This window comes from Myxocyprinus asiaticus, chromosome 43 (assembly GCF_019703515.2).
Source record: "Myxocyprinus asiaticus isolate MX2 ecotype Aquarium Trade chromosome 43, UBuf_Myxa_2, whole genome shotgun sequence".
Lineage (NCBI taxonomy): Eukaryota > Metazoa > Chordata > Actinopteri > Cypriniformes > Catostomidae > Myxocyprinus > Myxocyprinus asiaticus.
The window spans coordinates 5042620-5057053 of NC_059386.1; the positions used below are offsets into that span (position 1 = coordinate 5042620).

At 35.9% G+C, this 14434-nt stretch overlaps 1 long non-coding RNA gene across 1 annotated transcript in view; it reads left to right on the forward strand.

The window, feature by feature from the left end:
* Positions 1-1504: 1504 nt before the first annotated feature.
* Positions 1505-14434, forward strand: part of LOC127433294 (uncharacterized) — a 34840-nt gene continuing 21910 nt past the window's right edge. The window contains exons 1-2 of the long non-coding RNA XR_007895872.1: positions 1505-1594; positions 10589-10749. This is a non-coding gene — a long non-coding RNA (uncharacterized LOC127433294). The remainder of the gene's footprint in view (positions 1595-10588; positions 10750-14434) is intronic.

Genomic DNA, 14434 nt, shown 5'->3' on the forward strand with positions numbered 1-14434 from the left:
AGATTCACAAAACATTCTTAAGGAGAACATTCTTCTTAATTACCATTTTCTTCTTCATTTCTAACTTAAGAAATAAGTTATGAAAATTTTGTATTCCTGAAAAAAATTTCTTAAGAAAGTTCTTATCTTTTTTTTTTTTTATTATTATTTTTTTCTTAATAATTCAAATTTTGTCATAAATATTATTAGGATAACCTCAAAGATGTCTTAAATCCCAAAAGTTAAGAGGTTTACTGGGATGTTTCAAATGTGACACATTCTATCATGTTGATGTAGATGTAAATCAGTGCTGAAGTGTTAAAATTGTTGTATTTGACAAGGCTACCTCATACCTATTATACTGTAATAAGACAACTTCAAAGCCTGTCCATTTATTCTTAAGAAAAATAATTAGAAGTTCTTAAGGAACTATTTGAGAACTTCAAGAATTTTTCAAGAATTGCACTTTCTAGGAACATTCTAACAAACTTAGAGTTTATCCCAAACATTTAAAATGAAATACATTCAAACAGTCTACCTAGTAAAGACAACATCTGTCGCACATCTTTTAACAGTTAAGTGGAAAAAGTTTCATCAAAAGTTTATCTAGGATACCTTAAGTTTTTTTTTTTTTTTTTTTTTTAGAATTCCATATTTCTTGCATTAAACCACCACAACGAAAATATGAAAAAAAAAAAAAAAAAAAAAAAAAACATTTGTGTCAGGTGGCGTATCGCAGAGACGGAGATTAACTCATCTCAACTGACACAGTGATTATACAGTGAAACACCCGTGCTGTCATAATTTAATAAATACAAATATTTCAAAACATTTGCATGGCCAGTAAGAAATATTTATGTATGGTAAATTGTAATCTACACTTTGTAAATATTCCATAATATTCTTGTCATTATAGGAAAAGTCCACAAAAAAATGAAAATTCTCTCATTATATTTTAGTGAAATATATTATATTTTATCATAGTCACATTTAGGCAGCAAAGAAGTAATCCATGCTACTCCAGTCGATCAATATATGTCTTCTGAAGCGAATCAATAGATTTATGTCAGAAACTAGTTGATAATTTTTTTTTTAACTTCAAATCAGCAATTCCATCCAATGATAAAAGCTTCGGCAATTACCACGATATGCAAATTTGATACCAGGCACATACCTACCTAGAAAGCTAGGCTTCTCTATGATGATTGTTCATGCTTTCAAATGGGTGTGACTTTTTAACAAATAGCAGTGGAATGCAGTGATATGTTGCTGACAACATTTAAAAACTTTAAAAATACAGATGTCCACTGAGCGCACAGAGATAAAGCTGCAGTTAAAGCCTGCTGAAACATATTTAATTCAAAATAATTTATTTCAGAATTCATAATCTTGCCATTTGTCTCTTGTCTATTAGCATTTGTAAATATTGTAAAAATACTGCAAGAACCCCGCAATATGTCCCACTTCAACTTCCTGTTTCAATAGGAAACAAGTCAAAACAGGTTGGGGGGGGGGGTGGAAACTGCACTCATCAAGCTGTTTAATGGGGTTTTTAATCTCACTGCTGTCTAGGAAAAACAGTTGAGATGTAAGAGAGGCTTTGTCTGTTATTTGGGTAAGATCCTTTATTTCTTTGATCTGTTCTGCTCTTTTCCCTCCTCTTTCTCTTTTAGTAGACCTCTCGTCCGAAAAACTCTTTCGATTTGTCTCTGTCTTTCTCTCCCCTACTGCACTTGCATGTTTTCTCAGTCCTGCATTTGGCCTGTCTCACCCCCCTAAAACACCCAGTGAATGGTTTATTTGATTTATTGTAGAGTTGCAGAGAGACTCAGGTTACGCTTTTGAAGTCAGCAGTGACTGCACGACCCTTGGCTCTCAAACGCTCCTCCGACATTAGCCAGACAGACTCCGCTTGGAGAAGAGAAAAGAAAGCCTTGTTGTGCCTCTGAGCACTAAAAAGCACATTCAGGTTATTCAAGGGTTTCATAAATGGAGATCTTGGCAGTCTGAGGTTTTGTAAAATGTGGCTTGCTACAGTGATGTGGACATCAAACCGTCAACTGAAAGTCAAGGAGTCTATTCTGAGGTATTCAGAAGGGAGCGAAAACAACTTTCACTTATCAGGGGACCAACATATTCTGCAGTTTTCATTAGTATATAAGTAATTAATCTTATCAATATAAATATTGTTTAATGTATTAATAAGCATTCAAATTAATATCCCAGGATGCATATTTCTATATTTCTTTGTTTATTACAAAACAAATAACTACTATATCACATTGATTTTCTGTGTGACAGTGGCGAATTATCAGTATTTCATGTGCGTGCACACATACATATCATACATGCTATTTCTTACTCAAGGTAGCACTGATGTATCAGTGATTGACTTGATTTACATTTGACATTGCTATTTGATGAAGAAGCAATGTGGAAGTAAACTATAGCAGGTGTAACACATGAACAGTATGGTTTGGCTATTGTCATTTGGGTGTACTACTGAAATTATGTAAGCTATAAATCTATTTACACTCAAAATGTGGCAGAAAATACATATGTGAAGCTTATGTGTAAATTATGTGTTTAATGTAGCTCAATATGTGTTTGACAGCCAGTTACGTCTCATGAAATTTCAGTGTGGAAGTAATGAATTCTGTTCTATATTTGTTGCATCATAATTTTGATATGTAAAAAATAAAACATAATTGTATTGTTTTCTAATTATCTTGAAAATGTTTTGAAAATGTTACACTATCTGGGCATTTTGTTGATCCATTTGTGATTGATATATCTGTCAGGTCTCTAAAGACCTGAATATGTAAACATTTTTGGTTAAACACCCATGCATTTAAGGGATAATCTTAATTTAAACCTATAAATAATCCTGCAAGTAACACATAATAGTAATAAAGTTACAAGAGTTACAATAATCGGTATATAAAGGCTTTATAAAGGGTTTCATAAATGACTATGAATTATGTCGCAATGCAGCAAAAATGACTAGAGCGATTAGAAGAAGGGATTATGTCATTTTGCTACAGTCCGCTTTGAGTTTATATTAGTTACTGTAATGTTTTGGCTCACTTGTGTTGTCACTTTCCTTTTGATGTCAAAAGAATGCTGCTACTCTGAGTGCTGTTCCAATTGTCCTAGTTACATAAAGTTCTCTGCAAAAATACTTTTCAGGTCTTCATGCTCATTCACAGCATTCTGTATATCATATAATAAAGCCTGATGACCATTAAGCCATACTGAACTTTATGTACAGGTTTGTAATATTGACAAACACTTAATAAATGCTTCACAATTGTCTACTTTGCATTAAGATACATTTTCATTGGTTACCAATGTTGAATAAGTGTTATTAAGCATTTATAACATAAGGTAAAATGTCTCACTATTGTTTTTTAGATATTGCATGAAAGTTCCCCTATTTATGAACATTGTAAATGCATATCAATGATTTTTAATGCATTTGTAAATGAATTATTAGTCACTAATGAACCCCTTTATAAACCTTTAAAAAAGGGAAAATTAATGTAAAGTGTTGCCCAATTATCCTAAAATCATTGTTTTCCTAACCATAAGACTTTTTTTTTTGTTCTTTTTTTTTTTGGACTTCTTAAGTCTTATATAACACTGAAAGCTGCAGCATTTGACTTCAGCTCTGAACTGCATTACCATTTGTTCCTCTTGATTATTGACATTGTCAGTGGGCAGTATGAAGAGCTCAGTCATCACCTCAGCTTTTGTTTTGACATCAAAGCTTTGCACTTAGCACCCAGTGGCTAATAAGGCATCAGTGAGAGCTTAGACATTGTAACATCTGTGGTGCTATTGGAGTGTGAAGTTTTACAGGGGGATGGGAGCATTGAATGAAGCTTATTCTGTGCAGAAACTAACCTCCACATAAACCTTCCTGTTTCACTCCTTGGCCTTTCCCTTGACCTAAAACACATTTCCCTTTCTTTTACTTTCTCGTATTATTTATAATTAGATTAGAAAAACAATCAATGCTCTGTCTGTGATTTGTATTTGCTGGTAAACTGTGAAGATACTGCAAGAAATTAACTGATAAAATCTCCAATGTATACCACAAGGTTGCGGTTAGGGCCACTTTTTTATTAACTTTTTAATTTTCAAAGAAACATCCTATAAAACACAAAGTGTCAGGGAAGCTATATACTTTGAAGCTACTTATACTGTAACTTAAAGTATTTAAACTTCAGTCAACTTTTTAAAAAGAAGTTAGCTACACTAAGCTATTAACAAAAAAGTAGCTAACTACAGTACATTGAAGCTATTTGAGATTGCAGAATTCAATAATATCATCTGATAGATATATTTAATTACCATGCTATTTGTAGTATAACCATAGTAACCACTAGGCTTGGGATTGATGCCTTCCTCGCGCATCAATAATCGGAAGATTTTCTCGATGATTATTGATATATATCAGGGTTTTTGCTTGTTGCACAATAGTCTTTGTCTTTTCAAAAAATATTTATCAACACAACTGTGATCGGCAGGGTAAATTAAAGGGGGTTGCACACCGAACGGTCTGGTGGATGACATGACACATTCTAAAATTCCAAACAATTATTTTATACAAAGGTACACACACACTGCCAATGCTCAGTGTCAAAATTCTGAAGTGCCACGTGGTGCAACTCATTATGAAAGGACAAAGATTATTTACTCTGGCCATCACTGGATGATATATGTCACAGTTAATCTCCATTATATTTTCAAGGACTCTTATTTTGTAATAGTTTCTGTCTTTAGTCCCCCCCCCCCGAACTACGTTTCCCATGATTCTTTGCCCTCATCACAGCCATGTGTTCCCCATCTTTGTTCCCAGGTGTTCTGTGTTTGGTCCTTACCCTAGTTTGTATATATACCCTTTAGTTTCTATCACGCTTGGTCAGTTCTTGAATGTATGTCGCATGTCTATCAGTTCCTGAATATCTGTCAGTTTACTGTATGTTAGTGTGTAGTCTAGAGTTTATTTGGTTCTTTGTGTTCTCCTCATTGTTTGATATCTTCATCATTAACTTCATTAAAAGCCTGCAAATAGATCCTTGCCTCTCATCTCATCTCTACTACACAATCTTGACAATATATTGTGTATATGCATCTTTCATAAAGCCTTCACAATGTATTTTCAGATAAAAGTATTTCGTTTTGTGGTTTGACAGCTTGAATGAAAGACCTATTCAATTCTACATAATAAACATAAACATAATAAACGTGCATAATAAACGTCACCATTTCTAATCGTTTAGTTTGCGCAGTTACAGCAGTTTTTAATACACTAACCTGCAAACTCGTCAACGTCACTTTGTTAATTTTTGAAGTAAAAAAACCTTCGTAACTTTGGACTGCCATCTGCTGTTCCACTTCATAATGCTTTTAGTGTCAAACATAAAAGACTGTATGTTGTGAATGTACCACCTCCTTTGTTTAGAGAGCGTTCCCAAGTAGCTAAACTAAAACTATCGCCAGCCATGATAAATATTGACAGTTTGACTTTAGACACCTCAGATATATCGCAACGAATCCATAATTACAGCAAGACATAGATTGTAGACTGGGGTGGCGAAGGAGACAGAAGAAGGGATGTGGTGTAAAACTTGTGTCCCACCCGTTTGTTTGTGTGGAGTTTCCAGCTTGACAACAGATGGGTGAAAAGCAGATGACACACCTCACAAACATCAGACAAGACAAGAGTGGCACTATAGTGTGAGTTAGTTTGGTTGAGAAACAACAAATAAACAAGATTTGCATTTCCTCAAGGAAATAGCAGTGCTTGCAAGGCAGCAAAAGAATAATGTTAACTTTTTAGGAAATCTCAGGTTTTGCCTAAAGGGGTGCTTAACCCAAAAATGAAAATTATGTTATCATAATCACTAATCTAATTAAATTATTGTTAATTTGTCTAAACAAAGAGTGATGAAGCAGAAAATTTCACGAAACACTAATAGTATGCTTTTACTCATTGTGCACTATACCTGAACTTTGTCCTGACAGTGAAAAAGCTTTTGAATGAGTTTATTATCCACTTTTTCTGCTTCCATCTTTTCTAGTGTTTGTTTTGTCCATTTCAGTAGTAATTATTTGTCCAGAATCTTTCCTGGCCAGTCTAGATGGTGCCATACACAAAGTATAGTGGGATATTATAAACAGTGACTTTGTTGCCTTCAAAAACTTACCAGATGAAGGCATCTTAGTAGAACAGGATGTAAAAGTCATTTGAATCTTTTTCACAAAAAAAAACAAAACAAAACAAAACAAAAAAAAACTCCATTAGTTCATATACTCCGGCACTTTTAAGACCGGCCTCTCTCTGTTCCTCTTTATAGCAAAAACACTTGAATGAGTCATGTTCAACCAGGTCTCCTCTTTTCTCTCCAGTAACAACCAGCTAGTTAGCATCCAGCCTGGCTTCAAAAGCCGACACTCAACTGAGACTGCCTTGCTGTCCGTCACTGAAGCTCTGAGGCTGGCGAGAGCAGCATCCAGATTGTTTCTTCACATTCTGCTGGATCTGTCTGCTGCTTTTGATACAGTTAACCACCAGATCCTCCTTTTCACCCTCTCGACAGTGGGCATCACAGGAACCGAACTCCGCTGGTTTGAGACTTACCTCACAATTAGGTCCTTTATGGTGTCTTGGAGGGTAGCAGAGTCCAAGTCACACAGACTATCTACCAGGGTACCTCAGAGTTCAGTGCTTGGGCCCCTCCTCTTCTCAATATACATGACATTACTGGGATCTGTCATGCAGGCACTTGGCTTTTCCTATCATTGCTACTCCGATGAGACACAACTCTACCTCTCATTCCAGCTTGACAATCCTACAGTAACTGCACGGATCTCAGCATGACTGGTAGACATCTTGTGCTGGTAGACAATTTGTTGTTCCAGCAATCCTATTTATACAACATACCTTCACCATTCAGCTAGACTTGTCAACAATCACACACACACACACACACACACACACACACACACACACGTTTGACTATCAGTTGAACTTCATGGACAACATCGTAAAGACAGCAGATATGCACTGTACATCATTAGGAAGATCAGACCTTTCAGAAACCCAAAGCTCTTGGAGGGCTCAATGCACCACATGTTTACTATTATTTCTTAGCCATTTAATTATAGTATATCAAACACTGGTCCAGTGATACAAATCTATTATTTCAATTTCGGTTAAAAAGAGCCCTCGCGCTCCCTCGTGTTTCCCGCACTTACACACGCTCACACACACACACACGCACACACACGCACAAACAAACTCAAGTCGTGACCAACAAATAAAGCCGCATCCCAGTGACTTGATCAATACAACAATTTATATTATCCGAAATAACTTTTAATGTTTCAATGTATTTCGCCCTAATCAGCCTCACATAGCTATAGTGGAAAGCACCGCTGCGCATCGTGACCGCATTACCACCTTGGGTGTGCATTATTTTTCAACAATTCAATGGTCTGTCGTCAGTTATTCCTTACTTAACTGTTCAAACAAATGTTATCAGTTGGAAAAATACTAATAATATGACTTTGCCAAGCACATCCATTCTGTTATACATGTTTAAAATTGCTGCATAATACACACAAACATAATTGACTGTTGAAAGAAATGTTATCAATAGGAACAATACTGATAATATCTTTTTGCCATGCACATCTTCTTGTGTTATTTACATTTTTTCAAAACCCTGCATGTTACGATTTAAACGTGATGACATAACGCTCCTATTCTGTAAAATAACAAAGCAATAAAAACAAATCTCAACCAACAAAACCCATCACCAGTCTGACCCATTATTACATTTTTAAAACTATTAACAACAGCACAGCAATAATGATTTCATATTTTTGTGGAGAAACTGCCATGTATTTGGTATAAAAAGGCACTCAGATAAAAAGATATATAAAGCTGAATACACTAAGTCAAATCAATAGTATTAATATATTTGGTGGAGAAAAACCACACAAGATCCATAAAGTTGTTTATTAAAAAGTGATACAAAGGCAAAGATGCCTCAATATATATTATATTGTGAAAAGGGCTCTGTAACAGGGTTAAAATGGGCAAGGAGGAGGCGGGAACCAGCTGAACAGTCAAAGTAATATTTAATGAAAACTTAAACAAAAAGACACAAACATAAACACACACATACGGCAGCTGCGTTTGGCTCACTCTCTCTCGAACTGCCGAATCCGGCTGCATTTATCCCTCTCCTCGGCTGATTGGGGGCCGGGCATGCGTAGTCACGGCCCAGCCCTGCCCAACTCCTCGTCACACTCCTCCCTCCTTTGCCTCAGGTCGGGGAACCTTTCGGGGGGGGGCGTGACTACGCATGCCCGGGCTTTTCCCCACTTCTTTAGAGCAGGGGAGGGGGACAAGGGGAGAGAAAAAAAAGAGGAGAGGGAAAGGGCGAGGCAGAGCAACAGTGAGAGAGAGAGAGGAGAGAGAGAAAAAAAATTGCTCGTCGGTCACAGACACACCGTAGCCTGGTCCTCGACCACTCCTCTACCCTCTGGCAGACGATAGATGCTCCTCCCCAGGCGGACAGCAGCAAGTCCTCCGACCCCTGGTGGAGGGAACGCCCCTCCGCGTTCTGGCGGCCGGTAGCAAGCCCCTTCGCCCCTGGCAGCGGATCCACTGCTCCAGGTGGCCTGCAGTGAGCCCCTCCTCCCCTTTGCAGATGGCGGCCATTCCTCCACATCCCCCGGATGTTAAAATCAGAATGTTTTTCATCGGGTTGCAAGGCAAAGATGAGGAAAAATAATTTACATGTTACAACAACCCATATGAGAAAATATGTTTTTGTTTTTAAGGCATTTGATACAAATAAAATATACATCCTCACTGCTGGTACAGGATTTCTTCTTTGATTTACTTCAGCCTTTATTGTCGGTGGAGAAAACAGCTTTTTGTTCTTTAGTGCCACCAGTTGCATGGTTTTTAGTAACTGCAGCAGGTTTTGGCACGTGATCCCAAGCTCCTATTTCATTCTTAAGGGCATTTCATTGCCGGGCGAGGGGAAAAAAATCAACACACTCCCGATAAGAAAAACCTTGCTTTGTCGGCACACGAATGTTCTCTCTAGTAGTAAATGGCTCCATAGAAATCCATTGTTTCTATTAAAAATGATCAATGCGTAGGGAAATCGCTGCAAAAATTTGCGTTTGGTGTTGAAAGGAATGCTCCAACAATCAGAGGAATGGTTAAAAGTGACATAGAGCCACGGTGTTTCACTTTGTAGGGAAATTTACATACAAATGGTTAACTTACATATTAAGCTGGTATGAAAAAACAAAAACAATGCTCAAGTAAAGCTGAATTAAAGGCAGAAAGTTGTGTAGAATAAAAGAGAAGACTTCTAAACTGAACTGTCTTGCAAGTACTGCAATGATTTATTGAAGCCACTAAATTGTTTTTAGTCTAAACTCACACAATGAGTTTTTTTTTTTTTTTAGCATTTAGTGTGTCTATTTGTACCTAAACTGGCTTAATTTGTTTAGAGATCTGAGACACAAATGAGCTGGTTCAGTCTAGAGGCAGGGCAACATGTGGGATTTAATGACTGCTGGTTAAAGACTGCACAGACAGCGGGTGACGTCTGTACCACATCACAGAAAAGGAGTGTGTGTGTGTATGTGTGTGTGTGTGTGTGTGTGTGTGTGTGTTTGCCTGTTTTTTTGCCCTGCTCTCATGCTGAGAAAATTCTGGATTTGACTTTATTTCCAAGGTTTCAGTATTTTCCCATCAGGCACGCAGATCTACCCATAAGACCTTTAAAATCCCTTCAACCCCACTGTGGTCCCTGTTATCTTGAATTTGTCCCAGAGAAACACTGACAGCTTATCTTGAGGGTAAAAAGAAGGTTGCATGTGAAATGTATTGTATTTGTGTATCTATCTAAAACCTGTATGCTCATATTTTGATGAATCAAAATATGCTCATTTTTTGATGAATCTTCTTGCTACACTTTTCCAAACAGCGACAGTGCATAGAGACCATATCCATCAAGCTCCAAAAAACAAACAAACAAACAAAACAAAAAAAATGTATCTAGCCAATATGACAGTGGTCTACTACTGACACCTAGTGTTGTGGATGCAGCTTCATGCAAAAGCAAATGATTTCGGTTACCGATGCCATTGTAGAAATTCACAGGCATATTTGCATCCATGATTAATTTATTCCACAACCAAAATTGTCCCATAGTAAAACGCAACAGTGCCCACCCACTTTTTCAGCCATCTTGGTACCGCAGGTATTTTTCCCATTAATTGTTTCTATAGGGGTTTCATAAAATCCTTCATAAAAGAGTTCTAAGCTATGAACCAAATCAACCAACTCCAGCAAACTTTGATTTGAAGCAAAAAAGTATTTGAAAATGTGAAGAAATAAACAAAACAAAACACGAAAGTACAATAAAGTCTTTCATGAGTTAATGAACTACAATTCCATTGTGAAAGATAGAATTCAAATGAAAACATCAACGATATAAGTAGTTTGACAGTGTGCAGTTGCTGCAGAGCTCTTTTGTCACCATTTTATTTTTTTATTTTTTTGCAGTGACTCTATGATTGGTGGATTTCCCCCCTAAGGATCATGGGTATTGTAGTTCTTCTCAAGGAATTCCACTATTAAACATGATTTTTGAAAAATGAAACTGAAGAAATGCAGACTGCTTCAACAGGAGCATATTCCATCGATTAACAACCTTGGAGCTCATGGTAGGTCTGTTTTTAAAGGTTTAAGCTATTTGCTAATAATCAATTCCCCTATGGAAGAAATTAATGGGGTTTTTACTAGGGATGTCCCGATACCATTTTTTTTGAGAACAAGTACGAGTACCGATACTTTCTTTTTGGTACTCGCCGATACCAAGTCTTGTACCTGTTTTTATTTTTATTTTATTTTTTTCTGAACTCCATATTAACTATTTATTTCAATTTTTTCATCAAAATTGTGTTTAAAAAAAAAAAAAAAAAAAAAAACAATTCATTAAAACTTTAATCATATTAAACTATAACAATTCAACATGATATTGTATTATTTTTATCAAATTATGTGCTTTTTCTGTATACAGAACATCACAGCACAATCCAAAATACATCACTGGAGTTATTTATGTCAAATAAATTGCTGCATAACAGAGCATCACAGATGTGAGATATTGCATAAATATGATAAAATTACTATTGATTTTATAATTATAATTATTATTTGTAATATTACAGTACATAAGCCTTATTTAGCAGTGTAAATCTAGCAATTCTTTTTTATATTTGCAATTTTTTTATTATTAAGTGATATTACATTTTTTATGTTATACTTTGTATTAACCCTAGAATAAGTTTTAAATAATGAGTTACCACAGCTGCAATGAGGTTTCTCATACAGCTGCTGAGGGAGTGACAGAAATGGCCTCTTTCTCACTTCTGACTGCTGTAATCCACTGCTCTCTATTTTTTTCCATCTTTTGGACAGCTGTGAAAGTGTAAAAGTGGATTTTTTTCTTTTGCTGCTGGAGCAAACGGGTAAGCAAAAATTATATTTGGCTGTGGTCTCCCATTCATCGCTATAAGTTTACCCTGCTATCGTTTACTTTGACATTCCAAATATTCCATATTCAGCATTCCATATGTGAAAAGGGTCCATTGAGTTGGGCGGTAATGGGTAGAAATGTGATCTCAACATGGCAGCCACCATGATGAGTAGGGGACCACCCTTTTCATCTTCATTTAATGTAAGTGTACATCATTTTGAACAGATCTGACAAAATAACTATTTATTTCTTTAAGTGTAACATTGGAAATAAATACTTTTGCTTTACCATAAAGCACAGTTTTCTTTACGATATTGACGAATTTCTTATTAAAAAAGAAAGTTGGGGTGTCCCTTTTTGTCTTTAGTTTATATCACAGCCTTAACCATCAATGGCTATTAGCTATTGCTAATTGGTGGCTTGTGGTATTAGGGTGAGGAACATTCAGGTCCACACTAATTCCACACTAATTCATTTCAGTTTGGCCTACGTTTTGGCCTTCCTTCCACAGTCAGACTGCGTTTTTGTCCAGCGAAAACTGAGCTTTTTGAAAACGCCCTTCCAAGTAGATACATTTGAAAACACCGTCTTCGCATTGTAGTGTGGACAGGGAAAATGGAGACCAACAATATTCCTCCAAATGTTGTCCCAACTAGTCTAACAGAGTTGTCTGAATGAACAATTTCATATTAAACAATGTTGCTGACTTGCAAGTTCCCAGCATGCATTGCAATATGAATAAATTATGTGATTAGTGTTATAAGCTTATGTTTGCTGACTTTATTTATGCTGTTATTGTTGTTTTTTGTTGCCAGTGTTAGTCAGTTGTTGTGTTGTGATGTTAGGAGCTCATATTTTATCTTAATGAGGTTTGTTAATGGTCACCCATATTGAGGTTTGTGTGTTAAGGGTTGAGGTCTATTGTGTGTCTGTTCGTGTCTGTCTGTTGTGTGTCTGTTCGTACTGCCTTGCAACTACATACCTCTCTTCAGAGGCAAAGATTGTAGTTATCTTCATGTAATAATAATAAAAATGGTGACAAAATGAAAGTTCTTGTACTGCGAATTGATAGTTGGCTGAACAAGAAATTAGTAGCTCTCTCAACAAGAACAATGCATTTAGTGAATAAACACATTTACATTGACTAAACAAAGCAATGTTACTGAGGACAATTAATAAGTTGTTGAGAGAACTCAAAAATTGTGTTGCCTTGATTTTTTAAGTTGACTTATTTTACAGTGCAAGGCGATGGGAAGTTTACTAGGAATTGCTGTCCGGCGGCTGAACAGTTGTGTTTCATACCGTACATGGAAATGACACAGGGTTCTTACGCTTCTTATGCTTTTTCCACATGTGCAGTAGAGGGATTTAAGTGCTTTTAGACGTTCCAGTGTGGATGAGCAACTTTTGGAAAATGTTTGAATATGGCAGTGTGGATGGAGAGTGTTTTCAAATTTATCCGCATTAATGTGGACGTAGTCTCATATTCTAGATAGCATTTTATTAGACAAATATTTGGATACACCCCTGCAAACAAGATGATGTCATCAATATATTTTGTTTGTATATGGCACAAAACTCACATTTTGATTTCATAGGGTCTTTAAGATTAGATACACCAAGTCACTACTCAATCCTTAATGAATAGCATTTATGTAGTGCTGTTCTCTATAACTGAAAGAAATCTTCCCACTTCTGTCAGTGTTAAAATGACCCACACAATATATATTGCCCTTTAAAAAAAAATAAATAATAAAAAAAAAAAATTGCACAGCAGTTTATTCTGTCTAAATACAAAATACGGAAAGTTCAGTTTTTCTTAGAAAACAAACCATTCTTCACAACTTCTCTTTTACTAAGTGACCTTTCAAGCAATCTATGAACTTGAAACCATTATGCTATTTGCCAAGGACAACGGTCAAGTGTGGTAAAGGATGTGGCTTTTGTGGGATTCTTCTTAATCCCAAATTCAAACAAAAGGTTTCATCTTATTGTTGTGTGATTATCATACACACTCTAATACCCTTACAATGGTGAGTTGTGTAAGCTATCATAGTAAACATTTGGACACCATTTATGTTTTATCACAGGAAATGAAAGGGGCATGAGGTTTATAAGGGACTTGCTGGATTTGTCTTTCTGCTGTGAGCTTTGGACTCTTTTTGGACTCATGTTCTTATGTTTTATTGATAAACTTTTATTTCCCATAAGTTAAATTAAAAATATTTAACGTTGGTAACAGGATTGAATGGTTAAGCTTAACAAATTTAGTCAAAAGGTGAATATTAAATGTGGGGCACTGCTAAAAAAAATAAAAATAAAATTGGTAATTCAAAATTAGTAATTGAATATCACTTCAACAAATTATGTCAAAATTGTTGTGTGATTTTAAAAGTTGGATACATTAAAAAAGATCAAGACCACTGAGGTAGGGCAGGCCAAAATCATTTGATGCATTTAAAACTAGCATTCAGGCTATGTTAATTTTATGTTAATTTTTTTTTTTTTTTTACATATCCAATAGTACTACAAAAAATATTCCATTATCAATTCACTCTAAAATCGAAGTCACTGCTGGGGTCATTTTCAGATGATTTTGTCCTAATTATCTTTATTTCCTTGAAGTCACCTATTCATTCAGTCTGACTCCTCAAAGGTCTAATGAAATCATCTTTCTTAGCTTTGCACTTTCCTGTCTGAGAAGTTTGTCTGAGCAGCAGTTCGCAGCAGGTCTGATGAAGGCTACATCTGGAAACAACTACTCGCATAGACAAAATGATTTTTCCTTTCCACTCACGGGCTGGGGGCTGGGTGACCAGGTAGAGAGGAAATGAACACATGCCACAAAAGAGAAGGGAGACGGTGAAAAA